General features: G+C 52.3%; 1 long non-coding RNA gene and 1 pseudogene across 1 annotated transcript; both read right to left on the reverse strand.

Annotated features, from left to right (window-relative positions):
• Window positions 1-5,169: 5,169 nt before the first annotated feature.
• Window positions 5,170-15,271, reverse strand: LOC144954608 (uncharacterized). The gene is made up of 3 exons (XR_013641288.1): window positions 15,192-15,271; window positions 11,512-11,595; window positions 5,170-5,251 (listed from the first exon to the last, which is right to left on the reverse strand). It is a non-coding gene; the product is annotated as an uncharacterized LOC144954608 (long non-coding RNA).
• On the reverse strand, window positions 6,222-6,330 carry LOC144954611 (U2 spliceosomal RNA; annotated as a pseudogene).
• Window positions 15,272-15,559: the final 288 nt, after the last annotated feature.

The raw sequence follows: 15,559 nt of genomic DNA on the forward strand, positions 1-15,559 counted from the left end.
GGCAGCCTGGACCACGTGGGCAGCCTGGACCACGTGGCAGCCTGGACCACGTGGCAGCCTGGACCACGTGGGCAGCCTGGACCACGTGGGCAGCCTGGACCACGTGGGCAGCCTGGACCACGTGGGCAGCCTGGACCACGTGGCAGCCTGGACCACGTGGCAGCCTGGACCACGTGGCAGCCTGGACCACGTGGCAGCCTGGACCCCGCTCCAGCGTGGCCTCACCCTCCGTTCGTTCCAGATCTGACCACGTGTTGTCCGTCTCCACCCCTTTTAATAGCCGGGTCACGTGGTACCTTTCCACCAATCCTGGTTAGCCTCCATGGAATCTTCCAGACTCCATCGTAGGCTCCCGGGACCACGCCCCTGACTCGTCCCCCCATTGGCTGTGGCTAAAGCCAGCAGAACCAATCCTCTACTTGCAGATGTCACCTTCCCATGACGTCAGGGCCACGCCCCTAGAGACTTCCCCCATTGGCTATGGGCCAGGACCGGCAGAGCCAATCATCGTAACGAGTTGTGATCCAACAGCAACCCGGATATGTCCTCACATTACAAAAGTATGAAAGCAAAACATCGAAAGTGGAAAGACAGCACGGTGGGCAAAAATCTGCGCCCAACAATTTATTGACAAAAGAGGGGTTTACATGCAACAGCAAAACTAAGATGATTATTTAATCAGCCCAGCTGTGTCCCTTGTGTTTGTGTGCGTGCCTGTGTGTGTGTGAGCCGCATTATAGTGCAGGACTTTTACTGGAAGGAACCTCCTGGTTACACCAGCCCACAGGGGATTATTGTGTCCGTCCGTCCGTCTGTCGTGCATACAAAAATGGGAGGGGTGGGGCTGGGTGGAGAGGGGAGGGTGGGGAGGGGCTGGGTGGGGAGAATGGGGAGGGGCTGGGTGGGGTGGGGCTGGGTGGAGAGGGGAGGGTGGGGAGGGGTGGGGCTGGGTGGAAAGGGGAGGGTGGGGAGGGGCTGGGTTGGGAGGGTGGGGAGGGGCTGGGTGGAAAGGGGAGGGTGGGGAGGGGCTGGGTGGGAAGGGGCTGGGTGGGGAGGGTGGGGCTGGGTAGGGGGTGGGAGGGGTGGGGCTGGGTGGGGAGGGGCTGGTCACCCCGTGGTGCCCTTATAAAACTCAACGTTTCACCTACTCACGCCGGCTTGTGCCCGCCCTCACAGTCGGCCATATTTGCGGAATACACCACGCCCTGGCCGTTGACCCTGGTGGCCATTGACCGAGCAACCCAACAACGTTCCTAGCAACTCCCTCCGCAGCAGGACAATGTGTTGAATACGAGTGGCACCTCATCAGGAAGGAGTGGGGCCTAACGAATAAGTGGGCGGGGACTGGAGAGGAAGAGGCGGAGCCTAAACAGGAAGAGGCGGAGCCTAAACAGGAAGGGGCGGGGCCTATGGAGTCAGGGGGACTCATCAGGGAGGGATGGGACCTCAGGTTTAAGGGGGCGAGATGAATAGGGCATCATGGGGCGCCGAGGTGGTGAGATGTTAGCTCCCTCGCCTGGTGTGCAGGAGACACCATTGGAACCTCATTTGCCAGTAAAAAATATGATAATTGTTTTTTTACCCTTCTATCTGGCAACAAAACTGACACCTTTTTTACAAGGAGTCATGTTTGCATAGACCACAATACCTGCAGTCATAATGCAAACAAAAAACACAACTCTGATAATGTATGCACTGTCCTTGAAGTTGATTGGTCCACACCCGAGACAGCTTTCCTTAGAACCTAGTCTCACATGGGTTGGACCAGATGACGCCAAAAGGCGCATTATGGCTGCAGGTATTGTGGTCAATGCAAACATGACTCCTTGTAAAAAAAAGTGTCAGTTTTGTTGCCAGATAGAAGGGTAAAAAAACAATTGTCATATTTTTTACTGGCAAATGAGGTTCCAATAATACCGTTATGTTTTTGGTTTTTATACAGGGGGGGGGGGGGGGTGATGTCTAATGTGACGCGTGAGTTTTGTTGGTCTCCTCGGCCTATTTTTGCCACCAGGCCGATCTGAGGGCTGCAGCGGCGGTGGCAGCGGCGGTCACGTAGAAGGGAAATAATAAAAAAATAAAATAAAACATAATAAAATACACTTCTCACGACGTTTCGGCCACAACGCAAGCAGCCGTCCTCAGGTGAAGAACAGGTCTGTTGGAAAGACAGCGTCTGAATGAGCACCACCAAGCTTGGCAGCGTACATTTAAGCTGCTGGGTTGGAGGGGGAAGAGCGCCTTGACAAAATAATTTGCATATCAAGAGGAATTTTGCATATTCATGCAAAATGCAGATATGGGATTAGTCACTACTTGTGGAATGCGTAGGAGGTGGGCGGGGGGTTGTAAAGTCATATTATGCCCGTGCATTATGTAGGGTTATTAGTTCCCTTCTACGTGACTTTACCGAAAGAACCAAGAAAGTTATTCTAGATTTGATGCTTTCGTGACTGCAAGGATTCATATTTTTTGGTGTTTTCGGCAAAGTCGCCACGTCGGTGAAAAATAAAACAAAATATAGGAAATGAAAACAACTGAAGGACGGAAGCTTGCGTCGCTCCCGAAACGTCGCGGTTCAATTTAGTTGTTTTCATTTCTTTCGATGTAAAGCTTTCGTGACTGCAGGGATTCATCTTCTTGGTTCTTTCGGTAAAGTCACGTATTATTATTATTTCCATTCTACGTGACTTTACCGAAAGAACCGAGAAGATTCATTTCTTTCGTTTTATTTTTTTGACCTACCTGACTTCACCGAAAAAAACCAAACAGCGCAACAACGATGGCCACGACCGTGACTACGGTGACGACGACGGCGGTGACGATGAGAATCCCTCGTCACCATTGGCACCTCATTTGCCAGTAAAAAATATGACAATTGTTTTTTTACCCTTCTATCTGGCAACAAAACTGACACCTTTTTTTACAAGGAGTCATGTTTGCATTGACCGCAATACCTGCAGCCGTAATGCAAACAAAAAACACAACTCTGATAATGTATGTGCACTGTCCTTGAAGTTGATTGGTCCACACCCGAGACAGCTTTCCTTAGAGCCTAGTCTCACATGGTCCTTGAAGTTGATTGGTCCACACCCGAGACAGCTTTCCTTAGAGCCTAGTCTCACTTGGTGTTGGACCAGATGACGCCAAAAGGCGCACAACTCACAGACAATGCACCATCAGAGTATGAGAGCTCGGGTGAAGCATTTACACCATTGGCACCTCATTTGCCAGTAAAAAATATGACAATTGTTTTTTTACCCTTCTATCTGGCAATAAATTATCAGAGTTGTGTTTTTTGTTTGCATTACGACTGCATGTATTGTGGTCTATGCAAACATGACTCCTTGTAAAAAAAAAGGTGTCAGTTTTGTTGCCAGATAGAAGGGTAAAAAAAAACAATCATCATATTTTGCTACTGACAAATGAGGTTCCAATGGTGTAAATGCTTTACCCCGAGCTCTCATACTCTGATGGTGCGTGTCTTTGAGTTGTGCGCCTTTTGGCGTCATCTGGTCCAACACCAAGTGAGACTAGGCTCTAAGGAAAGCTGTCTCGGGTGTGGACCAATCAACTTCAAAGACAGTTAATACATTATCAGAGTTGTGTTTTTTGTTTGCATTACGACCGCAGGTATTGTGGTCTATGCAAACATGACTCCTTGTAAAAAAACGGTGTCAGTTTTGTTGCCAGATAGAAGGGTAAAAAACCAATTATCATATTTTTTACTGGCAAATGAGGTTCCAATGGTGTCTCCTGCACACCAGGCGATCCCTCGCCATTCAAAGAGTTGACTTCGCGAGTGGCGACGCAAAACCAAAACGACCCCGCGGCTTTCATCGGTAGCGCCACCGACGCGTGCCGGCGAGACGTGCGGTCTCACGGTGCCAGCAGCGGCGTACGCTCCGAGGCGCCGATCGGTGTCACCGCCTCCGCCGCGTCATCGTCCGTGCCGGAGGGCCCGAGCCTCCACGTCACCGACGAGAGTTGGCGCTGGATGTGGGTGAAACAGGCGGCGACGCGGCGTTCGGGGCGGGGTCCGGCGCGTCCGCTGACCCACGACTCCCCGGCCACCGCCGCCTGCAAGGGGGGTGAGCGACGAGCAGAGGTCGCAACCGGGTACCCGATACCCGTACCCTACCCGATACCCGGCTACCCGTACCCGGCCGGGTACGGGTACGGGTAGGCCGTGAGTCACTGGTGAGTCACCGTTTGTCACTCATTTCGGGTAGGGTACGGGTAGGGAATGGCTACCTGTACCCGGCCGGGTACGGGTAGCCGGGTAGGCCGTGAGCCACTGGTGAGTCGCCGTTTGTCACTCATTTCCCAACGTCTTGTCTCTTCTCACAATTCAAGTTCCTAGAATCAACCCACCCGCGCCTGCAACATGGCTTCAACCCAGAGGTCGCAATCAGGTACCCGATACCCGTACCCGGCCGGGTACGGGTGTAGGGTACGGGTACGGCCGGGTACGGGTACGGGTACCCGTTTGCGACCCTGGTATGGGTAAGGAATCAAAACCCGTTTGCGACCTCTGGCGACGACGCGCCGTGTCAACGTGAAGCGTCAACATGGAGCGCTTCGGTCAGCATGGTGGGCTAGGTAGGGTAGTGTGGAAGAAGTTCAACATCCATGCAAATATAGACTCGCACAGAGAGACCCACAGACTCACACAGAGACTCATATAAACTCACAAAGAGAACCATAGACTTACCAAAAGACCCACAGACTCACACAGAGACCCACAGACTCACACAGTGACTCATATAAACTCACAAAGAGAACCATAGACTTACCAAAAGACCCACAGACTCACACAGAGACCCACAGACTCACACAGTGACTCATAGACTCAAACAGAGACCCATAGATTCACACAGAGACCCACAGACTCACACAGAGACTCATATAAACTCACAAAGAGAACCATAGACTTACCAAAAGACCCACAGACTCACACAGAGACCCACAGACTCACACAGTGACTCATAGACTCAAACAGAGACCCATAGATTCACACAGAGACCCATAGACTCACACAGAGACTCATCGTTTCACAAAGAGACCTACAGACTCACACAGAGACCCACAGACTCACACAGAGACCCACGTACTCACACAGAGACCCACAGACTCACACAGTGGGGGAGGTTGGGGGTCCCCACTCACCCGCAAGTAGAGGAGGCTTGCAAGGAACAGGCTGATGCTTCCAAGGAAGGTGGAGAGCGTGAAGCCGCAGGGGATGCTCATCCTGGATGGGTGGGTGGAGTGGGGGACGGAGGGAGAGCGGGCGATTCGGGGCATGAAGACAAAGATCCCCCGCGTAGCCTGTAACAGACTGTAGGGGCAAGTGCTGTTAGCGAGCACCTGTGAAGGCCGGCACGGCACACGAGGGGGTGGGTGGCCAGCACCACGCCCGGCCGCCTTTGTCTCCCTAGTGGCGATGTTTATGCACTGCACTCATTTGAGGCTCAGTCAACCTAGGGGAGGCCCAGGACCGGTGTTCTTCGCGCAGTGCCCCCATCGTTGCGCCAACGATCCCCGCTACACCAGGGGGTGGGGAATGTTTAATCTGCCAAGGGCCGTTTGGATGTTTATAACATCATTCGTGGGCCATGCAAAATGATCAACTTAAAAAATTAACCCGTAAAAACAAAGTTTTTCACTATAAATCCTTTATCTGCGTGGCGGCTAGAGTCCTCTCGTCCTCTGGCTTGAGATGGCTGCCACCTATGGGTCAGATGATTGCCTGCCACCATTAAGCAATTGGTAATTCAATCTAATTTATTTTTTCCTAAAAAGTGTAAAATTTTGGAAAAAAATTTTCACGAAAATTAATTGTCACGCACAACGAGTCTGTGTGGAAGATTTCAGCTCGATTGGATCACGGGAAGTGGGTTAAAAAACGACCGAAAGATTTGCACGGTCGTAAGCGCGCAAGCAAGCAAGCAAGTGAACTTAATATAAAGGATTTAATAAAGGATTTAAAAATTAGCCCGTTGTTATATTTGGTCAAACATTTCATTAACTCGCCCCTAATGCGATGGCTGGAACTGCTTCTTCTTGGCGAGGCGTGTGGTGATGTTAGCCGGTATTGATGATGATGTTGCTGCTAAATTTCGATTTAAAGCTTTCGTGACTGCAGGGATTCATCTTCTTGGTTCTTTCGGTAAAGTCACGTAGAAGGGAAGTAATAAAATAATAAAAATAAAACATAATAAAACAATTCTCACATTTAATATAAGGTACCACAATGTGGTACGTATCAGATATTAAACTGATAAGAACAAATACTACACTTGATCTTAGCCAAAAGGCCGAGATACGTACCACATTGTGGTACCTTATATTAAATGTGAGAATTATTTTATTATGTTTTATTTTCATTATTTTATTACTTCCCTTCTACGTGACTTTACCGAAAAAACCAAGAAGATGTTGCTGCTTTTCCAGGTTTGCCCCGAGATTTATTGAATTTAGAGTCCCGCTTGCGGTTGCCTTGGCAGGGTCACACACAAATGATTTCGCGAGCCTCATACGGCCCACGGGCCGGACGTCCCCTCCACCCCTGCGAAACGATGGCAACATCAGCCGCCATGCACCACTAAGCAGAGGTCGCAACCGGGTACCCGATACCCGTACCCTACCCGATACCCGGCTACCCGTACCCGGCCGGGTACGGGTAGCCGGGTATCGGGTAGGGTACGGGTACCCGTTTGCGACCCTGGTGCGGCCGGGTACGGGTACGGGTAGGCTGTGAGTCACTGGTGAGTCACCGTCTGTCACTCATTTCCCAACGTCTTGTCTCTTCTCACAATTCAAGTTCCTAGAATCAACCCACCCGCGCCTGCAACGTGGCTTCATCCCAGAGGTCGCAATCGGGTACCCGTACCCGTACCCTACCCGATACCCGGTCGGGTACGGGTAGCCGGGTATCGGGTACGGGTACGGGTACCCGTTTGCGACCCTGGTGCGGCCGGGTTCGGGTACGGGTAAGGAATCAAAACCCGTTTGCGACCTCTGCCACTAAGTGGCGGTGAGGTCACCACGGTGTTTGTGCCAGGCTAGGTACATGTCGAAGCTATCGCGTGAAGTGTGTAAAGTCTTCTCGGTTCTTTCGGTAAAGTCATCACGTAGAAGGGAAATAATAAAATAATAACAATAAAACATAATAGAATAATACAATTCTCACGACGTTTCGGCCACAACGCAAGCAGCCGTCCTCAGGTCGGAAAGACAGCGTCTGAATGAGAACCACCAGGCTTGGCAGCGTATATTTAAGCTGCTGGGTTGGAGGGGGAAGAGCGCCTTGATAAAGGAATTTGCATATTAACAGAGGAATTTAGCATATTTATGGGAAATGCAGATATGGGATTAGTCACTACTTGTGGAATGTGTAGAAGGTGGGGGGGGGGGTCTCAAAGTCATATTATGCCCGTGCATTATGTATGTAAAAAAAAAAGTGTGGAAAGCTTGCTGCTGGCAGGAGGTCACGGGACAGACGCAGATGCCATGGGTTGAGTGCTGTACCAGGCTAGGTGCCGGAGGTCATGGGATAGACCCAGCAGGTGCCATGGGTTGACTGAGATGACCGGTAGATGCACCACCAGCTGTACCCTCCTACTGTGCCAGGCTAGGTGCCGGAGGTCATGGGATAGACCCAGCAGGTGCCATGGGTTGACTGAGATGACCGGTAGATGCACCACCAGCTGTACCCTCCTACTGTGCCAGGCTAGGTGCCGGAGGTCATGGGATAGACCCAGCAGGTGCCATGGGTTGACTGAGATGACCGGTAGATGCACCACCAGCTGTACCCTCCTACTGTGCCAGGCTAGGTGCCGGAGGTCATGGGATAGACCCAGCAGGTGCCATGGGTTGACTGAGATGACCGGTAGATGCACCACCAGCTGTACCCTCCTACTGTGCCAGGCTAGGTGCCGGAGGTCATGGGATAGACCCAGCAGGTGCCATGGGTTGACTGAGATGACCGGTAGATGCACCACCAGCTGTACCCTCCTACTGTGCCAGGCTAGGTGCCGGAGGTCATGGGATAGACCCAGCAGGTGCCATGGGTTGACTGAGATGACCGGTAGATGCACCACCAGCTGTACCCTCCTACTGTGCCAGGCTAGGTGCCGGAGGTCATGGGATAGACCCAGCAGGTGCCATGGGTTGGCTGGCTGAGATGACCGGTAGATGCACCACCAGCTGTACCCCTCCTACTGTGCCAGGCTAGGTGCCGGAGGTCATGGGACAGACCCAGCAGGTGCCATGGGTTGACTGAGATGACCGGTAGATGCACCACCAGCTGTACCCTCCTACTGTGCCAGACTAGGTGCCGGAGGTCATGGGATAGACCCAGCAGGTGCCATGGGTTGACTGAGATGACCGGTAGATGCACCACCAGCTGTACCCTCCTACTGTGCCAGGCTAGGTGCTGGAGGTCATGGGATAGACCCAGCAGGTGCCATGGGTTGACTGAGATGACTGGTAGATGCACCACCAGCTGTACCCTCCTACTGTGCCAGGCTAGGTGCCGGAGGTCATGGGATAGACCCAGCAGGTGCCATGGGTTGACTGAGATGACCGGTAGATGCACCACCAGCTGTACCCTCCTACTGTGCCAGGCTAGGTGCCGGAGGTCATGGGATAGACCCTGCAGGTGCCATGGGTTGACTGAGATGACTGGTAGATGCACCACCAGCTGTACCCTCCTACTGTGCCAGGCTAGGTGCCGGAGGTCATGGGATAGACCCAGCAGGTGCCATGGGTTGACTGAGATGACCGGTAGATGCACCACCAGCTGTACCCTCCTACTGTGCCAGGCTAGGTGCCGGAGGTCATGGGATAGACCCAGCAGGTGCCATGGGTTGGCTGGCTGAGATGACCGGTAGATGCACCACCAGCTGTACCCCTCCTACTGTGCCAGGCTAGGTGCCGGAGGTCATGGGATAGACCCAGCAGATGCCATGGGTTGACTGAGATGACCGGCAGATGCTACCACCTGTGCCCCCTACTGTGCCAACTCGCTGCGTTGTAGCTGCCCGTTACTCTACTCGTTGTTGTGAGCTTCGTTCTTCTGCCCTTGGCTGTTGGTGGAGGGCGACTGCCTCCAACTGCCCCATCAGCAGCGTCCTTCACGAGCCTCCTCCTCCACAGAAGCCGTTCTTGACACCGCTAGCAACGGCCATTGGCAAGTCCACTCAGCTCCACATCCTCCTGTACCGCATCAGCTCCATCTCTTCCCTAGCTGTGCCACCCATCCACCCACCCACCCACTCACTCACTCACCACACCCACTCACCAACTCTCACCTACCCACTCACCCATCCATTCGCCACACCTCACCCACCAACTCAGCCATCAGCTCCATTTCTTCCCTAGCTGTGCCACCCACCCACTCACCAATTCTCACTTACCCACTCACCCATCCATTCACCACCCACCCACCCACTCACTCACCACACCCACTCACCAACTCTCACCTACCCACTCACCCATCCATTCCCCACTCCTCACCCACCCACTCAGCCATCAGCCCATCTCTTCCCTAGCTGTGCCACCCACCCACTCACCAATTCTCACCTACGCACTCACCCATCCATTCGCCACACCTCACCCACCCACTCAGCCATCAGCCCATCTCTTCCCTAGCTGTGCCACCCACCCACTCACCAACTCTCACCTACCCACTCACCCATCCATTCGCCACACCTCACCCACCCACTCAGCCATCAGCCCATCTCTTCCCTAGCTGTGCCACCCACCCACTCACCAATTCTCACCTACCCACTCACCCATCCATTCGCCACACCTCACCCACCCACTCACTCACTCACTCACCCACTCACTCACTCACTCTCACCTACCCACTCACCCATCCACTCGCCACATCACCCACTCACTCACTCACCACACCCACTCACCAATTCTCACCTACCCACTCACCCATCCATTCGCCACACCTCACCCACCCACTCAGCCATCAGCTCCATCTCTTCCCTTGCTGTACCACTCACTCACCCACCCACTCACTCACTCACCACACCCACTCACTCACTTTCACCTACCCACTCACCCATCCATTCGCCACACCTCACCCACCCACTCAGCCATCAGCTCCATCTCTTCCCTTGCTGTACCCACTCACTCACCCACCCACTCACTCACTCACCACACCCACTCACCAACTCTCACCTACCCACTCACCCATCCATTCGCCACACCTCACTCACCCACTCAGCCATCGGCCCATCTCTTCTACAGCCTGTTGCGTGTCTATTTTAGCCCCCCTCCATCTGTCCAAACATCAGCTGCTTGGGCCACGCGGTGGCTGGGCACGCGGGTCCACGCAACGCGGCAGGCCCAGCCTCCGCGCCTGCCGGAGGAGCTCACCGACGACGGGAACCTGCGTCCAGATCTCCCGAGGAAAGACCCGCGAGTTCCTTGAAGAGGAAGCCCCCGGGGAGAGCGAACCTCAGGCGTGGCGGGCTCCCCTTGCACCCCCAACACGAGACTCACGCGAGACTCACGCGAGACTCACGCGGAACTCACGCGAGACTCACACGAGACTCACAAGAGACTCACGCGAGACTCACGCGGAACTCACAAGAGACTCGCACGAGACTCGCACGAGACTCACAAGAGACTCACGAGAGACTCACGCGAGACTCACGAGAGACTCACGCGAGACTCACACGAGACTCACAAGAGACTCACGCGAGACTCACGCGAGACTCACGCGAGACTCACAAGAGACTCACACGAGACTCACAAGAGACTCACGCGAGACTCACGCGAGACTCACAAGAGACTCACACGAGACTCACGCGAGACTCACAAGAGACTCACGCGGAACTCACAAGAGACTCACGCGAGACTCACGCGAGACTCACAAGAGACTCACACGAGACTCACGCGAGACTCACAAGAGACTCACGCGGAACTCACAAGAGACTCACGCGAGACTCACAAGAGACTCACACGAGACTCACAAGAGACTCACAAGAGACTCACGCGGAACTCACAAGAGACTCACGCGAGACTCACAAGAGACTCACACGAGACTCACAAGAGACTCACGCGAGACTCACGCGAGACTCACAAGAGACTCACGCGGAACTCACAAGAGACTCACACGAGACTCACAAGAGACTCACGCGAGACTCACGCGAGACTCACGCGAGACTCACACGAGACTCACGCGAGACTCACACGAGACTCACACGAGACTCACGCGAGACTCACGCGAGACTCACACGAGACTCACAAGAGACTCACAAGAGACTCACACGAGACTCACGCGAGACTCACGCGAGACTCACACGAGACTCACGCGAGACTCACACGAGACTCACAAGAGACTCACAAGAGACTCACACGAGACTCACGCGAGACTCACACGAGACTCACACGAGACTCACGCGAGACTCACACGAGACTCACAAGAGACTCACGCGAGACTCACGCGAGACTCACAAGAGACTCACACGAGACTCACACGAGACTCACGTGGTGTAGAGCAGCGCGCGGCTGTAGAAGGAGGTGGTGACCATTCCCAGGGCATCCACCAGCCGCTCCAGCAGCTCTTGAGCCCTGCAGAGATAGAATGTCACGGCTCGGCCCTTGAGCAGCTCACATGCATCCCATTGTTTCCACTGGCCACACCCGAACCGAGCCAGCTCATGTGGGCTCTGATACAGTACGGGTGATGGTTTTCCACTAGCCACACCCGAACCGAGCCAGTTCAAGGGGACCCTGGCACGGTACGGGTGGTGGTTTTCCACTGGCCACACCCGAACCGAGCCAGCTCAAGGGGACCCTGGCACAGTACGGGTGGTGGTTTTCCACTGGCCACATCCGAACCGAGCCAGCTCAAGGGGACCCTGGCACGGTACGGGTGGTGGTTTTCCACTGGCCGCACCCGAACCGAGCCAGCTCATGTGGGCTCTGATAGAGTACGGGTGGTGGTTTTCCACTGGCCACACCCGAACCAAGCCAGGCCATGGGGGCCCTGGCACGGTATGGGTGGTGTTTTTCCACTGGCCACACCCGAACTGAGCCAGCTTAAGGGGACCCTGGCACGGTACGGGTGGTGGTTTTCCACTGGCCACACCCGAACCGAGCCAGCTCATGTGGGCTCTGATAGAGTACGGGTGGTGGTTTTCCACTGGCCACACCCGAACCAAGCCAGGCCATGGGGGCCCTGGCACGGTATGGGTGGTGTTTTTCCACTGACCACACCCGATCCGAGCCAGCTCATGTGGGCTCTGATACAGTACGGGTGGTGTTTTTCCACTGGCCACACCCGAACCGAGCCAGCTCAAGGGGACCCTGGCACGGTACGGGTGGTGTTTTTCCACTGACCACACCGGCTCCATTCCGAGCAACGCAAACGACCGTTGCTAGCGGCGTGGCGATCGAAACGTCGTGATCTATTACCTGGACTTTTGCAGCTGTTTTAAACTAATTTCAGGGTGCTGATTCCAAATCTGATCTCAGATTTGCTCTATCACATCTCATTTTTATGCTATCGGCATACCCCATTTTCATTGATTTTAGCCGAAATTAACTCTGTCACTTATGATTGCAAGTTGTTGCGAGTCAGTGACTGCTTTAGTGTTAAAATCTGGTGCTGTATTTTTAGGATAGTGTGTTTATAATATCATTTTATGTAGATATCCACATTTATTTAATATTTTTCTTCCCCAGTTTTTATTGAAAATGCAATATTTGATATCTCAAAAACCTAATGTGATAGACCAAAAAAAATTGACCTTAAAACCGTTGGAATACCTTATGCCAGAACAAGTGTGTTGACCAGTGTTCTTGTTTCTAGATTTGAAGCTTTTGTGACTGCAATGATTCATATTCTTAGGTTCTTTCGGTAAAGTCACGTAGGTAAAAAATTAAAATTAATGAAAGTAAAATAAAAAATAAAATAAAATCACGACGTTTCGGAGGCAACACAAGCTTCCGTCTTCAGGTGGAACCGTCACAGCCACGACAGCTGTATCAAGTAAAGAGAAATTCCAATAAAACAGTCCTTGTATATATACTGGTTGAGGGTGGGAGGAGCCAAGGTAGGCCCTGGATATTGGCTCCTCCCACCCTCAACCAGTATATATACTGGTTGAGGGTGGGAGGAGCCAAGGTAGGCCCTGGATATTGGCTCCTCCCACCCTCAACCAGTATATATACTGGTTGAGGGTGGGAGGAGCCAAGGTAGGCCCTGGATATTGGCTCCTCCCACCCTCAACCAGTATATATACTGGTTGAGGGTGGGAGGAGCCAAGGTAGGCCCCTGAATATTATTTTTGTGAGGTTTGGTGCGGCGGAAGCACGCTGCTAGGAATGAGCCTTTGTTGTGTAAACTAGGTGCGGATGCTGTAAAGGTGCGTGTGAAAGGGACTGAGCCTTTTTGTTATGTAGAGATGATGCGGCTGAAATCGCTGCCAGGAAATGAGTATTTTTTGTGTAGAATGGTTCACTGAGCCTATTGTTATGTAGAGGTGGTGCGGCTGAATTCTTTGTTGTGTAGAATGGTTCACTGAGCCTATTGTTATGTAGAGGTGGTGCGGCTGAATTCTTTGTTGTGTAGAATGGTTGACTGAGCCTATTGTTATGTAGAGATGATGCGGCTGAATTCTTTGTTGTGTAGAATGGTTGACTGAGTCTATTGTTATGTAGAGGTGGTGCGGCTGAATTCTTTGTTGTGTAGAATGGTTGACTGAGCCTATTGTTATGTAGAGATGATGCGGCTGAATTCGCTGCCAGGAAATGAGTCTTTGTTGTGTAGAATGGTTGACTGAGTCTATTGTTATGTAGAGATGATGCGGCTGAAATCGCTGCCAGGAAATGAGTCTTTGTTGTGTAGAATGATTGACTGAGCCTTTTGTTATGTAGAGACGATACGGCTGAAATCTCTGCAAGGAAATGAGTCTTTGTTGTGTAGAATGATTGACTGAGCCTTTTGTTATGTAGAGACGATACGGCTGAAATCGCTGTCAGGAAATGAGTCTTTGTTGTGTAGAATGATTGACTGAGCCTATTGTTATGTAGAGGTGATGCGGCTGAAATCGCTGCCAGGAAATGAGTCTTTGTTGTGTAGAATGATTGACTGAGCCTATTGTTATGTAGAGGTGATGCGGCTGAAATCGCTGTCAGGAAATGAGTCTTTGTTGTGTAGAATGGTTGACTGAGCCTATTGTTATGTAGAGACGATACGGCTGAAATCGCTGCCAGGAAATGAGTCTTTGTTGTGTAGAATGATTGACTGAGCCTTTTGTTATGTAGAGACGATACGGCTGAAATCGCTGCCAGGAAATGAGTCTTTGTTGTGTAGAATGATTGACTGAGCCTTTTGTTATGTAGAGACGATACGGCTGAAATCGCTGCCAGGAAATGAGTCTTTGTTGTGTAGAATGATTGACTGAGCCTTTTGTTATGTAGAGACGATACGGCTGAAATCGCTGCCAGGAAATGAGTCTTTGTTGTGTAGAATGATTGACTGAGCCTTTTGTTATGTAGAGACGATACGGCTGAAATCTCTGCAAGGAAATGAGTCTTTGTTGTGTAGAATGGTTGACTGAGCCTATTGTTATGTAGAGACGATACGGCTGAAATCGCTGTCAGGAAATGAGTCTTTGTTGTGTAGAATGATTGACTGAGCCTTTTGTTATGTAGAGACGATACGGCTGAAATCGCTGCCAGGAAATGAGTCTTTGTTGTGTAGAATGATTGACTGAGCCTATTGTTATGTAGAGACGATACGGCTGAAATCGCTGTCAGGAAATGAGTCTTTGTTGTGTAGAATGGTTGACTGAGCCTATTGTTATGTAGAGACGATACGGCTGAAATCGCTGTCAGGAAATGAGTCTTTGTTGTGTAGAATGATTGACTGAGCCTATTGTTATGTAGAGACGATACGGCTGAAATCGCTGTCAGGAAATGAGTCTTTGTTGTGTAGAATGGTTGACTGAGCCTATTGTTATGTAGAGGTGATGCGGCTGAAATCGCTGCCAGGAAATGAGTCTTTGTTGTGTAGAATGGTTGACTGAGCCTATTGTTATGTAGAGGTGATACGGCTGAAATCGACGTGACTTTAACCGAAAGAACCACCGAGCACGGAACGGGGTCACGGTGTCCACACGATGAGCACGATGAGCTCCGAACGCCACGACGCGTCTCACCGCCGTGGCCGACGCTTGGGCTCGCCTGCCGGGGCTCTGCGTGGAGCGGCCTCATCATCCTCCCGTCGCTGGGCCCTCGTGTCCTGGCGAGGACGCTGGGCCCCTTCATCGTCCACCTTCTCCTTGCCCACCTTGGCCCCGCGCGGGTACTCGATGAGTGACACCAGCGAGCCCAGACACCTGCGGCGTAGGTAAGGAAGACTAGGGGTCCTGGCCATGGGGGGGGGGTGGTCTGTCTAGAGATGGGGTTCACCACCTCGTGTGCACTGTGAGACTCACCACGTGACCACTGACTCACCACGTGACCACTGTGAGACTCACCACGTGACCACTGACTCACCACGTGACCACTGACTCACCACGTGACC

Source organism: Lampetra fluviatilis, unplaced genomic scaffold (assembly GCF_964198595.1).
Source record: "Lampetra fluviatilis unplaced genomic scaffold, kcLamFluv1.1 SCAFFOLD_611, whole genome shotgun sequence".
Classification (NCBI taxonomy): domain Eukaryota; kingdom Metazoa; phylum Chordata; class Hyperoartia; order Petromyzontiformes; family Petromyzontidae; genus Lampetra; species Lampetra fluviatilis.